General features: G+C 48.0%; 1 long non-coding RNA gene and 1 pseudogene across 2 annotated transcripts; both read right to left on the bottom strand.

Moving 5' to 3' along the window:
• LOC137467420 (zinc finger protein 418-like) overlaps positions 1-19,786 on the bottom strand; it is a 95,805-nt pseudogene that overhangs the window by 54,148 nt on the left and 21,871 nt on the right.
• Positions 15,126-18,521, bottom strand: LOC137467409 (uncharacterized). 2 transcript variants are annotated; one of them, XR_010995507.1, is made up of 2 exons: positions 17,746-18,521; positions 15,126-15,325 (listed from the first exon to the last, which is right to left on the bottom strand). It is a non-coding gene; the product is annotated as an uncharacterized lncRNA (long non-coding RNA). The 2 variants fall into 2 exon arrangements; XR_010995508.1 differs by lacking the exon at positions 17,746-18,521 and adding an exon at positions 16,214-16,519.

Consider the following 19,786-nt stretch of genomic DNA (forward strand, 5'->3'; position numbering starts at 1 on the left):
ATTTAAGCTAGTCATCTAATCCAAATCCATCTGCTTGTTGTAACTGAGTAGTAAGCCTATGCAATTCACTGATTTGTTTATGTATTGACTTTGAATGATCAGACAAATTCATGCAACACATACCTTCAAAATCTTCACAACCATGTCTCTGGGCCAATAGTAAAAAATCAATAGCAGCACGATTTTGTAAAGTAGCATGCCTAACAGAATCAACATCCAGCAAAAGATTAGACAATGCAGCAGATGTAGCATTAGTCTGTTTGGCAAGCCAGCAACCTAATCTGTTCAGTGTAGCTCGTGCCTTAGCTGCTGCAGCACCAGGAACAAAAATAGAAGCAGTTATAATTGCTCCTGGGGACTAAAACTTTATATCATCTCTGCAGTCACTCTGAAATGCATGGGTCAACCTTTTTTGTCTATGATGTCCGGATACTTTTAATATCATAGACATATTTGGTGTCAATAAAGACAGTCGTCCAATAGTGCAGGGACCTCCTTTAAGTCTAGAAGGAATACCAGACCAAGCACGATCTCCACAAATGAGAAAATACCCAGTAGGTAGCTGCAGTGGAGATGTAGAGGAAACTGAGACATGTGCTGAAGTGTAGTTACACCAATAAGAGGAATTTCTATGTATTGGAAGGCTGGAATTTGCTGAAATTGAATACCTGCTGTTGAGATTCTGTTGCTGTACACTAGCCCAATTAAAAATAATGCATGCATCAGCCTTCACTGATCCCAAAAGCTCTAACTCTTGTGGCTCAAGAGAAGCAAGAGGAAGGTAAGGAACCCAAGAATCCCAGTTATCCACATTATATTGAGGCTGTGTTACCTTACAGGTTGATATCTTCTGAGGGCAAGGCCAATTTTCGACAGGTACCCCTACTAAACAGGTAGAAAATGGATTTCCAGGTGAAGATAAAGACAGACAGATAGTACTCTGATTTGTCAAATTAGCCATAGTGACCCATATGTTTGTTTTTGGTTGTGTAGGAGCCCAAGCATCAGCATACAGCAAAATTGACAATAGCAAAATCAAAGGTATTATTCTGTCTAGAAATAGTGTCCTCCTTCTAGGTTATATTTAGTCCAAAGAATATTAGTCTTTAAAACATTATTTAGTTCTTGACAAATAGGCTCAAGCCGTAGTCGTCTTTGGTGGAGCCTTCGTTCATCGGTGGAGGTGTCAGTGGTGGCTGTGGAGGTGCTGGCGGTGGCCGTGTTGTAGCTGGACGTGTCCACTTGCTAGGAACCCACAAGGGACCTGTAGGTGTGGATACACACATATGACCTCTACCCATGTAATTTACAGGTGCTGGTCCTGACCAAATCCTTGTAGCAGGATGCCTATACATTACAGTTATTGATTTTTCTGTATCATTTTGTTTTGCAAGTGTTCCATGTACAAATGCAGGGGGCATATCATGAACACCAAATATACAAAGATGATTTAAAGTGAATAATGCTTTTGCCAATCTCTCCTGTGGATCAGTAATTGTTTTAAATTCTGCAAGGTATTGTTTTAAAGTTTGATTTGCCCTTTCTACAATGGCTTGACCTGTAGGGGAGTGTGGTATACCTGTAACATGCTTAACACCCCATAATTGCAAAAAGCAATTAACTTTCTTCTCTACATATGCAGGTCCATTATCTGTTTTGATAACTTCAGGTACCCCTAAAATAGCAAAACACAGTGTTAAATGTCGAATGACATGAACTGCTTTTTCTCCAGCTTGTGGCGAAGCCACAATGAAATGACTGTAAGTATCAATAACTACATGGACATAACTAAGCGCCCAAATTCAGTTACATGAGTCACATCCATTTGCCACAATTCATTCGGGCCTAAACCTTGAGGATTTACCCCCAGGCCGAGACCCGGTCCATTGTGATGACTGCAGTCTGGACATGCTCTGACAATTCCTCGAGTTGCTTCTATTGTAATATCAAAGCAACGCTGTAGCCCTTTTGCATTTTGATGAAACGAGGCATGGGCATTGCATACTTTTGTGAAATTGTCCATAGGTACAGTTATTGACACCAGTCTATCAGCACGAGCATTACCTTCTCCTAATCCTTCCACCCACTTAGGACTCCTGATGTGAAAAATAGCATATGGAGCAGATCTTTGTCGTATTGCAGACTGCAACTGTGCGAAAAGTGCATTCAAGCGCTGATTTTGCACTTCTCGCAACAGAGCATCCTCAATACGCTGCGTTACCCCAACTGCATACAAAGAATCAGACACAACATTTATAGGATCATGCATCCATCGACAAAATGCACACACAATTGCTGAAAGTTCCAATGTCTGTAGAGTATCTGATTCCTGACCCTCTGTTATGACATGATTCCATTGTCCCTGTTCATTCCAGGTAAGAGCAGCTTTTCGAGATTTGTGACCTGCATCTGTAAACACAGTAACAGCATTAATCAATGGTGTTTCACAATATTTTGGCCGTAACAGCCAATTTTGTGAGGAGACCCAAGGTAAAACAGGTGAAGACAGCGATGACAATTGAATTTCAGCATTAGAGTCTAAAATGCTAGTTTGTAATTCAGAAGAATGTTGTAAAAACCAGTCTAAATCAGCCTGTTTTATCGGAACAAAAATTCTTTGTGGCTCTTCCCCTGTAATCTGTACCACCCTTTTCCGGCTTTTTCGAATCAAGAGTGCAAGTGCCTCCACACGTGGTTGAATAGAATTACAAGGCTGTAAAGGTCCAAACACCCATTCTAACACCTTTGTATCCTGCTGTTTTCCTCTTTTGTTTTTTAGCTGTTGAGTGAGAGCACCCATAAGGTGTTTTGGATGAGACAGAATAGTAATGTCTATAGGTAAGTCAGGATTTCTACGATCAACAGCTCTTTGGGCCACAGTATCAGCAATATTTGCCACAACTGCACGCTGCCTATCAGTCAATTGAATAGGTGCAGCAGGATCTGTACCTTTTAGCAATGGTTTTAATTCATCAAGTTCATAATTTGAAATACCAACAACTGGACGGAGCCACTGAATGTCACCTATGAATCGCTGCATATCATGCAGAGTGTGCAAATCAAGTTGCAGGGCAACCTTTTGTGGCTGAATGTGCATATCAGAAATTACCCAGCCCAAATATTTCCAGGGTGCAGAATGCTGAATTTTTTCTGGGGCAACACATAAATTGTGATTATGTAGCTGTGTGAAAATAAAGGCCTCTTGCTGAGTAGTAAATGGAGCTTCCTGTGCAAACAAAATGTCATCCATATAATGATATATCATCATATTAGGACAAGCAGTTCGAATGGGCAGTAAGGCGGCATCCACAAACAACTGACACAATGTAGGACTGTTGCGCATCCCTTGAGGAAGGGTCACCCATTCATACCGACTTGCAGGTGCCTCACGATTCAGGGAAGGTAATGTAAATGCAAATAGTTTAGTATCATTTGGATGGATGTTAATTGTAAAGAAACAGTCCTTTAAATCAATGATAAGGAGTTTCCAACCCTCAGGTAACATGGCTGGATTGGGGAGGCCTGGCTGTAGTGCCCCCATTGCCTCCATTTGGGCATTGACTGCACATAAATCATGAAGCAAACGAAATTTACCAGATTTCTTTTTGATTACAAATATTGGAGTGTTCCATGGACTAGTAGAAGGTTTAGTGTGCCCCTGATTCAGTTGTTCATTAACCAGAACATGTGCTTGTTGCAGGCTTTCTCTTTTTAGCGGCCACTGCTCGATCCATACTGGATCATCAGATTTCCAGGTTAAGGGGATCGGGAAAGCCCAAGTAGTGACCGCTACTAAAAACAATCTTTTGTCACCGGGCGAGCTCCTAATTGCATAAGGATATCTCTGCCAAATAATGTTTCAATTTTAGGTGGTAATGGCATAACAGTAAGAAATTGTACACAAGTGCGACCATCTAGTAATAAACAATTTTTGTCCTTACTGCGGCAAACTGAAGCAGACCCCCCTACCCCCTCAACTCCAGCAATCATAGGAGAAAGTGACCAAGAGGTAGGCAAACAGTCCTTGCTGATGATAGTGATAGCTGCTCCAGTATCGAGGAGTGCCATTAGCTGCAGCTTTTGATGACCATTCTCCAAAAAATAACAGGAGCTTTGGGCCGCTCCTCCATGGGAAGACAAAGAAGTGCCATACCTCCTGTAGATCCAAATCCTGCCGACCCCCGTTGTTGCTGTATGGTGGTCGAGGCAGCTTCTGTCAACTGTAATGTAGGCACTAGCGGAGCGATTTTACTGCCCTTAGAAATAAACAAAGGAGGATAAAATATCATAGCAACAATAAGAATTTCACCTGTAAAATCAGCATCAATAACACCAGGTAACACAAAAAGACCCTTCAAACCAGTAGATGATCGACCTGAAAGAAGAGCACCACAAGGTTTATCTTTGTGCATTACCGGTCCCTTGACCCCAGTAGGGATTTTTACAGGCTTTTGATCAATCAGGGTAATGTTTATTGTGGTTGCCAGGTCCAGGCCGAAGCTCCCTCTTGTGTCTGGCTGGAGAGAGCTGGCTGGTTGTAGTTTTCTGGAGCACACCATACGGGAGCCGCCATTGGGATCTTCGCGCCGCGGCCCTTCGCGCTCCGATTCGCGTTTCCCGATCGCCTACAAACTTCAGTAGAATGAGAGTTCACAGAACATTTGTTACACCATACTGTCCCTTCTCTGCAGCTGTGACGAAAATGTCCCATTTTTCCACACCGGTAACATCTTATACGAGGTTGTTGCTTAAACTTATTTGCTGATTGTAATGGAGTCAGAGCAGCAAAGGCTTGTGTTTGGGCTTGCACCAAATCTTTCCCTATATCCCTGAGTGCTTCTACTAACATTGCCTGAGAACCTGCAGGAACCCTCGACATTCTTTCTAACATTTCCACCACTGTTGCATCAGTGCTCATTGTGTTAAGAATACTTCTAGTGGAGGCATTACAATTTTCTAAAACACACTGTCTTAATAGGGCTCCCTTCATAAAGTCCTGTACATCAGCTAAATTGATAGCCTCAGTCACCCAATCCACAAAGGAAGTAAAAAGCTCATCTCTGCCTTGCTTAATAGACATATAAGAAGGAGATACTGGTTTTATCTTAACCCTGGAGAGTGCTTCTTTAGCTAATCGCATAGCAGCCTTTAATACTTCAGCCCCTACCTGTGCCTGCATTTCAATTGTAGTGAACTGCCCAATACCCATTAATTGCTCAACAACAGTTACCCCAAATAAAGGGTCATTCCGTTGTCGTGGAGTTTCAGCAAAACGATTACATAATTCATGCAAATGAGCCTGCCACAGCATCAACTGAGACTGCGTCATAATCATTCTCATGATACCCTTAATATCTTCTGGAAGAAGCAAACCTGAGCTCCATATGTAATTAATCATTTGCTTTGCAGGTTCCCTGTGTATTCCACATTCATTAACTGTGGCTCTCAATTGTGAAAGCAATTTCCAATCCACAGGATGATAATTGCCTGTCTGACCCCCTCCTGCATTTGGTGTATAAACAACAGGAAAAGATTGGCAATCTATGTCAGAAATAGCAGAACACATGTCATAATCCTTATTATTTATTGCTTCTTTTTGGATACTTAACCAATCTATTCTGTGTATTACTGGTAAATTTTTAGGATGTTCTTGCTTAAAAGAATCACCAGCAGATGTCATTAAAACTTTTTTGTGATTGTTCTGAACAGTTTCATCCTGTAGCTGCTCTCTGTCACCCTCTGGGATTTTTTCATTATTTATTATTGTTCATTTCCAGGGAGAGGATCTGTGGATGACTGAGCAGCATTAAAGACAGGATTAAGAGCAGGAGGAGCAGTAGGTTGTTTATCACTCTGTCTGCTCTTAATTTCAATAATATTTCTTACTGGAGGAATAGGATTGGAATCAACCCCTAAAGAATGCATTCCTGGTTTAACCCCTTCTAGAGTGGCAGTAGCAACAGCAGCAACTTTCTTTTCTGCCTGATACCTCTGCAAACAATTTAAGACCAAGCGCCACGACCTCATTAACTTTCGAGCAACTTTGTCATCATCAATCACTTTAAACCAAAGAATATTTCCTAATTCACGCCACACATTTACATCAAAGAGATCCCCCGAGGCTTTAAATAAGCCCTGAGCCCGACCATAGGCGTACAAAGACGGCGGATCTTTCTCTAAATCTATATCAGCTAAATCATGTTTCTTTAAGAAACTATTAAGTAATTGAAGAGCTACTTCACTTTCCATAATCTGACCCTTAAGTGCAGCCTTTGTACCTCACCAGCTCTTCCCAGACAGCGAGTCTTGTCCTGACTCCTCGGACGGCGAGTCTTGCTCTGACCAAGGCTCGAGACGACTCCTTATGCCAGCATCGAGTCGAAATTTTAGCCCTCCGAACGCTGCTTATTCGGTGCTACCGGTCCCACCGTCCTGGTCCACGAGGCACCGAGACCCCTGAGGGTCGCAAGGGTCCCTGTTCCGGGCACCAAATATTGCCGCGGGCAGTGAGGGAAGACAAGCACGCAACCAATATGATTGATAAGCAAGCTCCAGTTTATTCAAAGATCCAGTCAGTTTATATAGTCTTTTGCAAGCAATATTAGCAACAAGCTCTCCTTGGTCAATTCATAAAGGTTCATTGTTCTATGTTCTTCTACGTGCAGTTTCAGCTGTAGCTAAGTTTTTCATCTGCTAGCTTTTTACTTTGCTAAGTACATCTTGTTTTACATCCTGTTCTTGTACAACTCATATCTCAAGGATATTCTGCCTTTTGCTATCTGTACATGCACAGTGTACTGTTCACAGGCCAGTGCTGTTTCCCAGGCCAGTTTCCCAGGCCAGAGGTCCTCCCAGGCACAGAGCTCAGGTCTGGGGTCTCAAACAGAGGATTGATGGAATAACTGTTCCATCGATCCATGACCCTATTCCTGGAAACATTCCTCAACAGGATGGGGGCGATGCTCCCCGAGGTGCTGTGAGCTCAGGCAGCGCCAGGGCCACGCGATTCCTTCTCTCCTCTCCTCCGGCTGCTCCCTGCTGCCGCTGCGCCTCTTCCTCCCTCCCTCCTCCTCCTCCCCCGTTCCCGAAGCCCCCGAAGCCGCGGGAGGGGCGGGGATGGAGCCGGGACAGGTCGGAACACAGAGAGGGCTGGGGGGGATGCCAGGAGTGGCAGTGCCTGGGCTGTACTGGGATCATTCTGGGATCGTACTGGGAGTGAGGAGGAGCAGCGCGATGGCTCCAGCGCTGGGGCTGGGGGCGCTCCTGGGGCCCCGTGGGGGCAGCGAGAGGTGAGGGGGAGCCCCGGCACCGGGACTCTTTGGTCGCCCATTCCGGAGCACCGAGGGGCCCCTGAACCCCCATTCCCGGGCACCGCCATCCCCCCGCACCCCCATTCCCGGCCTGGGTTCCACCCCGCACCCCCTTATCCGGCACCAGCAACTCCCGCACCCCTTTCCCGGCCATCCCGCCTCTCCCAGCCCCCCGATCCCCATTTTCCTTCACCCAGAGAACCCCTGGACCCCTATTCCTGCCTTTCCCAGCGCCCAGCCCCTCCTTTCCTCAACACCGAGCACACCCGGGAACCCTATTCCCAGCCAGCCCGGGTTTTCCCACCTTTTGCTGGGAATGGGGACACTGGGGACCCGTGGAGCTCCCTTTCCTGGATACAGGAACCCCCTTAACCCCGCCCGTCCCACCTCTACCCACCCCAGCCTCCCCTTTTCTCAGTCCTGGAACCCCCAAACCCCGTTCCCAGCTCTCCTGTTCCCCTATTCTCTCCCCCGTGCCCCGCCAGCCCCCAAATCTCCTTGTCCCCCCAGTTCTCCTGTCGCCGCGTTCCCTGCCTGTGGCGCTGTTGGAGCCCGGCCTGGGGTTCCCCCAGTTCGTGTCCATGGGGTCCCTGGATGGGATCCCCTTCCAGCGGGGCCGGGCGGAGCTGCAGCTGCCAGGGGTGGCAGCCGGAGCCAAGCCAGGATCTCGGCACCGCCAGAGCCGGCACAACGAGCGGCACCGGCACCGGGGAGCTGCAGGTGCTGCAGCATGCATCCTGTCATTCCCAGTTGCTCCCAGTTCCTCCCAGTGTGTGCGCAGTTGGCTCCCAGCATGCGCCTGGTACCTCCCAGTAACCCCAGTCAGGGTCCACTGACAGCCACTGCAATCCCAGTACAATTGTAGCTACTTTTGGTATGATCCCAGTCACTCCAAGTATGATGCCAGTCAGTTGTGGTCTAACTCCAGTTGCTCCCAGTCACTCCCAGTATGATGCCAGTGGCCCCCCGTGTGATTCCAGTTGCTCCCTGTTGATGCCAGCATGACCCCAGGAGCCTCCAGTATGATCCCTGTGATTCCCAGTCTCTCTCAGTATATCCCAGTCATCCCCAGTATGTTCCTGCTCCAGAGGCTTGAAGTGTATTCAAACCGAATATATCATCTTTAAAAAGACAGTGAGAAAACATGTTTTAGGTCCTGTTTAGGTTTTTTCTTCCTGTTAATACATGGCTATGTGCAATCTCCAAGTGACACTGAATCCAAGTACCTCCTCATGCAGTTGGAATCGATAGGAACATCGAGACCCTTCATGGCTGACAATCAATCAGTCTCTGTCCCTACTCCCACCCCAGCATTTCCCCCTTCCAAGCCCTGCACATCCAAGCAATAATTTTGTCTCCAGAGAAATCCCCAAAAGACACATTCACTCCTCTGGTGATGGCAACCCCATAAGCTCACGGACTAGTTTTCCCTGCAACATGCCACTCTGCCTGGGCTTTACTAGGCCAGGACTAGACCCAGAGCTAAGCAAACACATGCAGCAGGTGACATCAAGTTTTGCTTTCAGACAACCTAATTAACACATTCACATGCCCTTCTGTGACATCAGAAGCTGGCAAACATGAGGACTTTGCTGTCAAAGGTTACAGTTTGCACTGGGCCCAGAAGTGGTTTTCCCTAAGGCAAAGCAAATTGAAATGCGAAGTTTAAAAGCTTCAAGTGACTATGAAAGGAACTGCCGAATAATTTCTGGCAAGGCAGCATTGTCGATGATCATGCAGCCCACCAACAGCGGGAGCTGAATCCAGAATTGCTTCTTCCAGATCTGCAGAAATTCATGACACTGGCAAGCACTGGTCCATGGGAACAAATGTCTCCCTGGCTCTGGGCTGAATGGCACCCAGGCTGCGGTATAGATTTGAGGAACCCTTGGCACTTGTTACTGGCCTCACAATGCACTCATCCTTCTGCAAATAAGGTGCAAACAACACAGTTGGACTGCTGTCCCAGGTAAATATACCTACAGATGACTTTTCCAAAGCAGTGCATCTTTTCCCAGTGAAATACACGACCTCTTCTTACCTATGAAATTGTGATTGAAGACCCCTGTGAGCCAGATCTGTGTGAGATTGCAAAGGGGCAAAGCTTTGGGATTTGGGCACACTTCTCTTTGTTTCCTTGCTCGGGCCTTTTGTGAGCACAGAACACATCTAGGTAGAAAACTTTGAACTATACAAGATCTTTTGGATCCATTGTCCCCCAAAGTGGTCAACAGGTGGCCCCGCTGTAATGCCAAGTAACAAAGAGCAGCACAAATGACACAAAGAAAACATGGCAAAAGAGGAAGAGGAGAGGCCCAATGAGGAAAGGATGTGGTGAAACAATGGCTCATGGAGTGAGCTGCACTGCCATAATCACTAGGCTAGCAGGTCCTGGTCTCACATTCTCCTCTTGGTTTATTTAAATTTTATTTATTTATTTACCTTTCTTTTTAGTCATCAAAATAAAATATATGCAATTAAAAATATGTCATCAAAATTTAAAGATACAATCAAAACACATTTATTCAAAACTACATCTAAAGACCAGAACATATGTACACCTATAACTATGAAGCCTAACACATAAATCCTATTCTTCAAACACTCTGCAGACAGGTGGCAGCTTCCTCCTGAGCTTGGAGGAAAGAGAGCTCTTCTGGATGGGAGGCACTGGCTTGGAGGGAAGGAGCATAGAGGGACTGGCCAGGGAAAACCTCTTGGCAAGAGGGTAGCCAGTCAGGCCTGCAAAGTGGAGACACAAAATATAACAGAGGCCGCAATGCAAACCTAAAGCATCTGAAGCTCCGTATTTCATGGGACGCATTTCCTGCCAACTTCTAAACAGCTGCCCAGGGAAACATGCTCCTGCTGGCAGACACTGGAGGCAGGCCAGGGGAAAACCCTGACCCACTTCCACAGAGCTACCACAGGAACAGCCTGGCCTCTGGGCTGCCCTGGGACAGCAGGGAGCCCAGAGGCCTGTGCTTTCCAGGAATGGCTCAGCTGCACATGCACCCTCCTGCTCCTCTCCCTGCCCCACAGCTGAGCAGCCCTACAGCTACACGGGGCACTGGGAGAGCACAGCTCCATGCAGGGGGCACACGCAGGGCACGGCTGTTCCCTGGCAATGTGCACAGGCTCTCTGGGCTGCCACAAGACCCTTCCTCCCACCAGAGATGGGCCCAGCTCCCCCCTCACCTCTGTGTGAGCCTGAGCCATGCTCAGCCTTCACCTTGTCCTCCCTGGCAGTGGCCCTGGGGCCAGCGCTGCTCCGCTGACTCTGCTGGGGCTCCTGGGCCAAGTCCCCCTGAGCCGGCCGGGGGCCGAGGCCTCCATTGCCAAGGCCGAGGTTCGGCACATGAGTCTCCAATCCGAACAGGTCAGCGAGTTTCCTTGGGAGCAGAGGCATCTCAGCTCCTATCTTACAGCATGAGCTCTTTCCCTTCTTCCTCTGAGTTTTTGTTGTAGACTCAGAAGAAACTGTAATTCAGGTACAAGAGAAGAAGTGAATTCATTGAACTCACCCCTTTACCATCAACCCATCTAATGGGTAAGGATTCAAAGTGTATTTGAATCCCAAAAAGATTGGTTGGTTTTTTATTTTTCATGAAACTAGCATCAGTTTAATTTCTCTGAACAATATGGAGCTGGCAAGCCAGGAGAGGAGGGTTCTACTACTTCATGTGTTGCCCGTTGCCTCCCATCTACTACAGGAGCCCTTTTCTTCCAAACAATCGGAAATTCACAGTGGTCTCTAGAATCTGACACTGTCAAGGAAGTAATTGTTTTCAAAAGTAGTTTTCAAGGCCTTTGTTTTTGTATGTCCCACTCAATTCTAGGTTGGGTTTTGCACTTTTGGGATTTTTATGCTACTCTTTGCAACAAAGAAGTGCTGGGACACAAACAATGGCACCAGGTGTGTGACACAAAAGAAGCTCTTCTTTCTCCATCAGATCTGCCCAGGATGCTGTGAGCCTGTATTTGTAGGGAACACAGCGGTCCTCAGAAAGTTCCACTTTTGCTCTCCTTACTTGTTCAAGGGGTTTATTCTCTGCTTGCTTTTCAGCAGAGACACGCAAACCCAAAGTAAACATGATCTGCCTCAAAATATTTCCATCTTGGCTAATACTGAAAATTCAAAATTTCCTTAAGAGAAGTAGCAGGGGGCAGGTCATTCTGAAATACTCTCCAACAGAGTTGTTTGAACTAAGAGAAGTAATTCTTTACATGTCTTCACAGAGGATAAATTCATATGGCAGCCAAGCATGCCTGAGAGGAATACCTGTCTTAAAACTGGATTCCTTCACTCTGTAGAATGCTCGGATCAGTAATAAAAGGGAGAAAGGTAAGGTTTAATGAGATGCGGCATATCTAGTCAGAACTAACCCAGAAAAAAATGTCACCTTACTTACTGAGCAATACTTCTCCCTAGCTGCACTAAGCATTCCAGCTGCATATCAGCAATTAAGGAGTCATTCCAAAGGGGTCGTACCCAGGATTTGGCAGAACTAACCCTGAGCAAAGGGACTAGGGGATCTGATCCCTTTTTCTGCATCAGCAGAATTATTTCTTCAAGTCTCATCTCTCCTATCATTACACACCCAGAGATGGCAAAGGAACAACAACAGACTTTGATTGAGGCTTTCAACTTGAAAGCACTGGCTGACCCAGATGCACCAGAGACCGCATTTTGTCTGGCACTATTCCACTTGTCAGGGATCAGGCAAGGCAGGGAGGGGGGACAAGGCAGAAGGCATTTCCTCCCCCAGCCTCAGCCTGCAACACTGACACAGGCAGAGAGAGCCTGGGAAGAGATTTGTCATCATGAACCTGCCATAGGTGGCTTTGGGCTTGTGCTCTCAGAGGATGACAAACTCAGACCTTGCACAGGCTGCAGCCATTTGGAAGGCCCTTTCTCTCTAACTGGAAAATTGAGAAGGACATTCTGTCAGAGGAGGTTTTCCTATTTCTGCCAATACAAAACAAGGCAATGTCAACGAATCTCCTTCAGATCTCAAAGGGTTCAGCTCAGAAATTGCCCCAAGAAAATGTTTTCGGCTTCAAAAGCAGGAGGATGGAGTGGGAACATTTCCCATTTTATGCAAAATGCCTTCTTTTTCCTTATTAATTGTGACGCTAGAAAGGCTGCAGGGAGATAAAAGGCATGTGCAGGATGGAGAGCAATGTCTCCTTTTCCTGCACTGCATTTCCAGGGCCCCAAGGTACCACTCCAGCTCCTGCCACTCAACACTTCACACTGGAGGAATTTCCACAGCACTCCCAGTGCCTGGGCTCTGGCAGAGTCCATTGAGCCCATCAAGGAATTAAAATGAATTTAAAGATATTTTAAAAAGAATGGGTTTCAACCAAGCTTTCCAAATGTCACCTCTGAGTCAAGAGTACAATGGTATTTTAGGACAGACATGCCCTGTACCTACCTGCATGTTCACAGTTCTCCTCCTTGCTTCTGCTGCTGGATGTTGGCCTGGAGAAGATAGAGGCCAAAAAAACATATGAGGAGGTAGAAAGAGAATGGAGGGAATGGGTGTATCATGAAAGGAGGCAAACCTTCTCAGCATGGTCACTCTGATGAAGGAGGAAATGCAACACATAAACCTAACAGGATGCAGAGCTAATTCATTGTCCTTAAGCTTTCCATTGCTGGAGTCACACAGAGCTGGCCAGGCTCGGTGTGAAACAATAGCCAAGTCCAGCAGAGGACCCATCTTGAGCTGCTTTGAATCCCTGCCTCCTCTTGCCCACCACCAGCAGTCATTGTTCAGCTTGCATCGTAACTCCCCAATTCTGCTGTCTCTCCTTTTTGAGCCAAGTGGCTCCTACAGCCTCTCTGAAGCAGCAAGAGCTGCTGAGCTGAGACACCAGTCTGTGTGGAGGGCAGCTACTTTTATACAGCTGCCAAAGCTTGACTTTGCCTGCTCGTGCCTTACCCTGGCGACAGTCTCATGCTACATGTGGTCAGAGCCCTGCTGTCTCCTGGGAATGATATTACACCTCCTGACACTTTCAAGAACAAACAGGCTTTTTCCAACTCAGCTGCTAGGGGAGGATATTCAGATTGCACTTTAAAAAGGCCCTACCAAAGATTTTCTATAGGAATGATACTTCTGTGTCTATTTCTTTATTTTTATCACTCGGATATGTTTGACAGCTACATTTTCTAAGGCATATCCAAGCCAATATCTTTCCATCAGGTACAGTCCTATAACTCTTCTCTAGCACCTTGCTCTTTTTGATCTTAAGCGCAGATCAAAATATTAAATGTTGATTGCATTATACATCCTTGAAACTTATCTGGGATCTCATTTCACAGTGCAGGCCCAGGCACAATGAAGTTATACCTGATGATTACAGAAGCAGCATCTGAATTTGCAGACACCTCTCCAGTAGCCTCTATTGGCCCATACATATCCTCAGGGGTGCAGAAGCTGACAGACAAGGATCAGAGAATGCAAAGATCTGTAGGATCCAGACCCATGCAATTCAGTTGGCAAATGACACCACAACCATTACAGAGGGAATCAACAGCCAAGTCCAGCAGAGGACCCATCTTGAGGTGCTTTGAAGCCCTGCTTCCTCTTCCTCACCACCACCTCTGCTCTTGGGACATCGGTGTTGCCTTTTTATTGTGCTGGATCATCATAGATGGGCATAATGGGGAATACACAGAGGTTTGCCTAAATACATGGGACACCTGACTGTGCAAAATTACCACACGAGATGGGAAGAGAGAGGTGATCAGCACACTGCAGCAGCAGACTCCTTGGCTTACCTCATCTCCTGGGACTCCTGGAATGCCAGCTGCAGAGAGCTTTGCGGAGATCCGGCAGCACTGCCGAGAGGGGGACTTATTGCCTTGCGAATGGCAGGGATCAAGGGTGGTCCCAATGAGCCCTTCTTCATGACCCCTTCAGTGAAAAAGGGCGAGGATGTCTGGAAAGAGTAGAACACAGTGCTCAGATCAAGCCTCCAGCCTTGCCTCCACTCATGCCTCAAGACATTTAGCCATGCATTTAACTGGGACCTGGCAGGAAAAGTCAAACTGATGGAGCAGTTTGGCCTAGGATGGGGAAAGGTGACCTAGGAAAGGGAAGTGGTGAGGGACAGCCCCTGTCACATATTTGCCACCTCTCCCCTTCTGCCCAGTTTTCTCCAAGAGTTGCTACATGCCCAGCTGGCATTCCCATGTTTGACATCAAGATGTTTCTGAGGTGCCACTGGCCTTTTGGATGGCATGGGGGTGGCTTTAGATCACTATTCTCTCCCCGCCCCTAAGGTACCTAACAGCCAGTGCTGATCTCCAGCCAAGTCCCCACAAAGCCATTCTGCAGGATGTCCAAACCTGCTTTTCTCAAGCCCCTTGTTTCTCCTGCTGCTGCCCTTCCCTCCTGCAGTTCCTCAGCAGCCTTTGAGCCTAGATGCTGCTGAGCTCTCAGGATGCTCACTGCCCTCCAGCCCCCACACATCCATCATCTCAGGCTCACTGGCATTTAGGAAATTCAGCATAGCTCCCTGCCCTGCTGCTCTCTGGAAGGTCTCTGCCTGCCCAAGTTCCTCCAGGGCCCCCATGCCATGGCCAGGAATGGGGCTGGAGGCAGTAGGGGCAGATGCACACCCTTCCTTCATATCCCATCCCATTTCTGGTCCAGCTGAAGAGCCAGAGCAGAACATGTTCTACCTTCAGTGAAGGGGTCAGTTCCTGTCAGGGAAAAGCTCTCAGAGCTCTGCTGACAGCACACATACTGAAAATTTTCCACGCTGGACTTAGCTTGGCCTTCTTACCTTACATCCTGTTCCCTCTGAACTCAGCTCCTGTTTTTTTCTATGGTCCTCATCATAGCTGCTGCCATTTTTCCCATTTTCCTGCTCTCCACTGCATATCTGGCCTGGCATGGTAGAAGGAGAGCTCTTCTGGATGGGAGGCAATGGCTTGGAGGGAAGGAGCATAGAGGGACTGGCCAGGGAAAACCTCTTGGCAAGAGGGTAGCCAGTCAGGCCTGCAAAGTGGAGACACAAAATATAACAGAGGCCACAATGCAAACCTAAAGCATCTGAAGCTCCGTATTTCATGGGACGCATTTCCTGCCAACTTCTAAACAGCTGCCCAGGGAAACATGCTCCTGCTGGCAGACACTGGAGGCAGGCCAGGGGAAAACCCTGACCCACTTCCACAGAGCTACCACAGGAACAGCCTGGCCTCTGGGCTGCCCTGGGACAGCAGGGAGCCCAGAGGCCTGTGCTTTCCAGGAATGGCTCAGCTGCACATGCACCCTCCTGCTCCTCTCCCTGCCCCACAGCTGAGCAGCCCTACAGCTACACGGGGCACTGGGAGAGCACAGCTCCATGCAGGGGGCACACGCAGGGCACGGCTGTTCCCTGGCAATGTGCACAGGCTCTCTGGGCTGCCACAAGACCCTTCCTCCCACCAGAGATGGGCCCAGCTCCCCCCTCACCTCTGTGTGAGCCTGAGCCATGCTCACAAGGGAAGAAGTGACTTAGGTGAACTCCCACCTTTATCATCAGCACATCTAATGGGTGTGGCACTCAAGGGGAATAATTGTTAGTTATTGAGACAATTTCTTTGGTTTTATTATTCATGGAACTAGCCTGCATTTAATTCCTCTGAGCAGTATTGAGTTAGCAAGTCTGAAGGGAAAGGTTGAAGGCTCCAATGATAAGAGGGGAAAAAAGATTCCTTCTTTAAGCCGCCTCGTGAATCCATGGGAAAAACCCACACAGCTGTGACTGCTAGCTCTGCAAACCACAAAGACCTGTCAGCAAGCAGGCAGGCCTTAGTGGTGTTTCTGTAGCACCGTAATACCATCCTCAGGGTTGGCCCCGATCAGCAAGCAGAGGAAGAATGGGAAATTTATCTGTTGTGAGACCCAACATTGATGGCAATGAAAGCAACAGGACTTGCATCTCATGACCACATCCAATCTGTGGTCAGCTTTGGCCACAGTCCCTGTCCTGGCTGACAGTACGAATGATTTGGCTACTGTCAAAAGGGGAAAGCAGAGTAAACTCATGATAGAATATTGTGATTCCATGGGCGTCCCTGCAGGATCCTTTCTATCTGTCAGCCACCTACTCTGACACAGAGCCAGCCCTGACCCCCATGGACCAGTTTTCCCTGAAATCTGGTGGGATTTTTTTTCCATTTGGCTCCGGCCGTTCAGCTTCTTTCTATCCTCACCTCTTCCTTCAGTGGTCTTTCCTTTTCTGGTCAAATCCATGTTTGAACACGTGCTTCTGCCTCGCAGAAGTATCTGGGTTTGAATCTGGGAAGGCTCTCAGAGTAGACAGCGATGGGAGCTTGGTGCCCAGCCTTAGAACAAGGTCGGGTGACTCCAATCGCCAGCGGTCGGCACAGAGAGGCAGAGCCAGACGCGTCTCCTGCCGCTGTGGTCATGTCAACCAAAACCTTCACAACCCCAGCGTGGGGCTGCCCCTTTGTGACACGTTCGCCAGTGGTTCTCTGGTTTCCATGGCTGCAAAACCCCACCCCAACTCCATCCCTTTCCCTTCCCTACTCCACAGCAGGCAGCCTTAAGCCCAGCCAGGCCAGGCCTGGGGGCTTCACACTGTCTAGGAAGTAGACCCTTTCCAAAGCTCCTTTTCAAGGCCTTTTTCTCTGTAATTCCCACTCAGTTCTGGGTTGCAGCTTGTTGGTGTGGGATGTTGTTTATTTCTCTTCACATCAAACAAAGTGGTGGGACACAAACAATGGCACCAGGCGGTGGAAGTAAAAGAAGCTTTGCACTCCCCAGTAGATGACCCCACAATTCAGCTGGCCGATAGCTGTAGGGAGCAAATTGACCATCCAAACGTTCCACTTTTGCTCTGCTTCATTGTTCCAGGGCTTTATTCCCTGCTTTCTTTATTGCAGAGACACCCAAACCCAACATAAACATGATCTGCCTCAAAACATTTTTGATCTTGGCCGTTCCTGACAATTCAAAATTTTCTTCATGGAAATAGCACAATAGGCAGGTCATTCTGAATACTCTCCAACAGAGCGGATAAAACTAATCATGCTTGATTTGGCACAACTAAGCCTGAGCCATGGGACCCATGGGTCTGATCCTTTTTTTTTGCATCCGCAAAATCATTTCTTCATGTCTCATCTCTCCTATCTATTCAAAGAAGCTTTGCACTCTGCATTAGATGCCCCCAGTATTCAGTGGGCCAGTATGATCAGTGGATCTGTAGGGTGTAAATTGGCCATGCAAAGTTCTCCTTCGTTGTGGCAGGGGTTTAGCCCCACTTTCTTTCCTGCAGACACACCCCAACCCAACATTACAACTTCTGCCTTCTGCCTCAAAACAATTCTCATTTGGACTGTCCCTGAAAATTCAGAACTATACTCAGAGCGTTTCCCTGTCCCTAGGGAAAGGCTCCAAGGCTGGGCTCTCACCTGCATGGAATGAAGAAGAGCTGCTGCACTTGCCAGTGGCTCCGGAGTCTCGCGATCTGCGCTTTGAACGCAGCTTTTGTACACACTCTGCCTCTCTGGGCCGAGCAGCATTCCTGGGCATCGGCAGCACCGCTGCAGACCAACATCCTCCAGGCACAGCTGCAGCAACGAGATTGCAACAAGTCCTGGCTGAAGGAGTCTCCAGTCATGCTGCAGCCCTTCACCTGCGGCAGAATCATCTTGTGCTGCCGTGGGGGCAGCAAAGGGGGTGACGGGCTCTTTGCAGGTGAGGGTCTCCTCCATGTGCTGCTGCTTGCTGGGCTGACACAGCTGCTGGTGCCCTTCCCCACAGCTGTACCAGGAACCTGTCTGGAAAAATAACACTGCCAGTGACAGTGCCAGCCACCGATCCCTGCCATGGCCCTGCCCACAGGGCGTCCTGCCTACCAAACTGCTCCAGTCAGGTGATGTCAGACACCATCAAAATACATTCAAACGATGCATTTTCCACATTCTGCCAAAATCATGGCCATACAGTCCACATGCTGGAGGCAGACTGCTGTTGGCAGAATGGGGGAAGCCCCAGCAGCTGCTCTCCCCATGGCTGGATGGCCATGGCAGCAAAGGCAAGTCGCTCACCATACCCACTGCTGTGAGACCCAGTGCTTTGGACATGTTCCCACTGAATTCAGGCTGCTGCTACAGCAGCATCCTGCCTTCACACATTTGATAACAAAGAATTGGAATGGCACACAGGACTCGCCCCAAGAGCTACAAAAAAAAAAAAAAAAAAAAAAAAAAAAAAAAAACCAAAAACCACAAAAAAAACCCAAAAAAAACCCACTAAAGTGGGAGGGGGAGTGGGCAAGTGAGTTAGAATAGTTCACTCCTTTCTAGTACAAGCATACCTGGATTTAAGCAGGGACACTGGGCTCATCATAGAGGAGATTGGTTTGTAAGCCTTGTCTCTAGCAATTCCCACCAGTCTGCAAGCATTTTTCAGTAGATAGGGGTAGTTAAGATTTTACAGCACATCCATCAGCAAGTCTGAGCTGGAACTCAAAGTACAAGACAAATACTGCCAAATCGGCCACCCATGGGGAAAGGAAGAAGAAAAGCAGATGAAACAAGTGCCATTGCAGCTGAATTTCCTGCATTCATCCCATGCTCAAACCTTTCTGTACAAAAGCACCTCAGCTCAAATACACAGCTTAACAGCAAGGAATTAAAGTGTTTTGAGAGCATTTAAAGCCTGATTTCTATTACTTTCAAGGAAAGGCAGATGCTAAATTCCTTAAAAACACAAATGGGGGTCTATTTGGGACTGTATTGTTCAAAAGCAGGAATGGAGGTTTAAAATTGCAGAACCGTTTCCATTGGAAAAGACCTTTAAGATTGTAGAGTCCTCCCAACAACCTGAGACCACTGACACTGCCAAGGCCACCACGGAAGCATATCCCAGGAAATGTCGTGAGATGGGACATCCTTCTGGTCTCCTTTGTCTCCCCAGGAGCCCCTTGGAAAGAGAAATGCCCACACGGGTTTATCTGACTCCTTCCCAGACAGCCTTTTCCTTCACTCCCAGGTCTCATTTGCTCCGCAGGCTTCACGAGCTTGCTCAACTCAGAGGAGCCCAGGTGGGAGAAAACGCTGCCTGGCGTGGGGCTGTCTGATCCCTGTCTCACCTTGATTCCATTTGCCCCGTTCCCTCGCCCATCAAAGAGACCGAAGGATCCCCCGCAGCCTCACGGTCCTGCAGCAGATCCCAGGCACGTTCCCTCCTCCGCTCCTTGGTGGCTCTGGGAGGCTCCAGAGCCCTCCCTGTGTGCGGGACAGCTGCTGCAGCACCGCTGCGCCTGTGTGCGAGCAGCGCCCGAGGAGCAGCTGCACAAGTTCAGAGTCTGAAGCAGAATCCTCAGCGCGCACAAATGACAACTGGCATTTCAGGGGCTGGCAGGAGAAGCTAAATCCATCTGCTCACTGCCCTTTCCAGCCATGGCCACGCTGATGCAATTGGAAGAATCGCCCCCGCCTAGGAAGC

This window comes from Anomalospiza imberbis, unplaced genomic scaffold, assembly GCF_031753505.1.
Source record: "Anomalospiza imberbis isolate Cuckoo-Finch-1a 21T00152 unplaced genomic scaffold, ASM3175350v1 scaffold_62, whole genome shotgun sequence".
NCBI classification, from domain to species: domain Eukaryota; kingdom Metazoa; phylum Chordata; class Aves; order Passeriformes; family Viduidae; genus Anomalospiza; species Anomalospiza imberbis.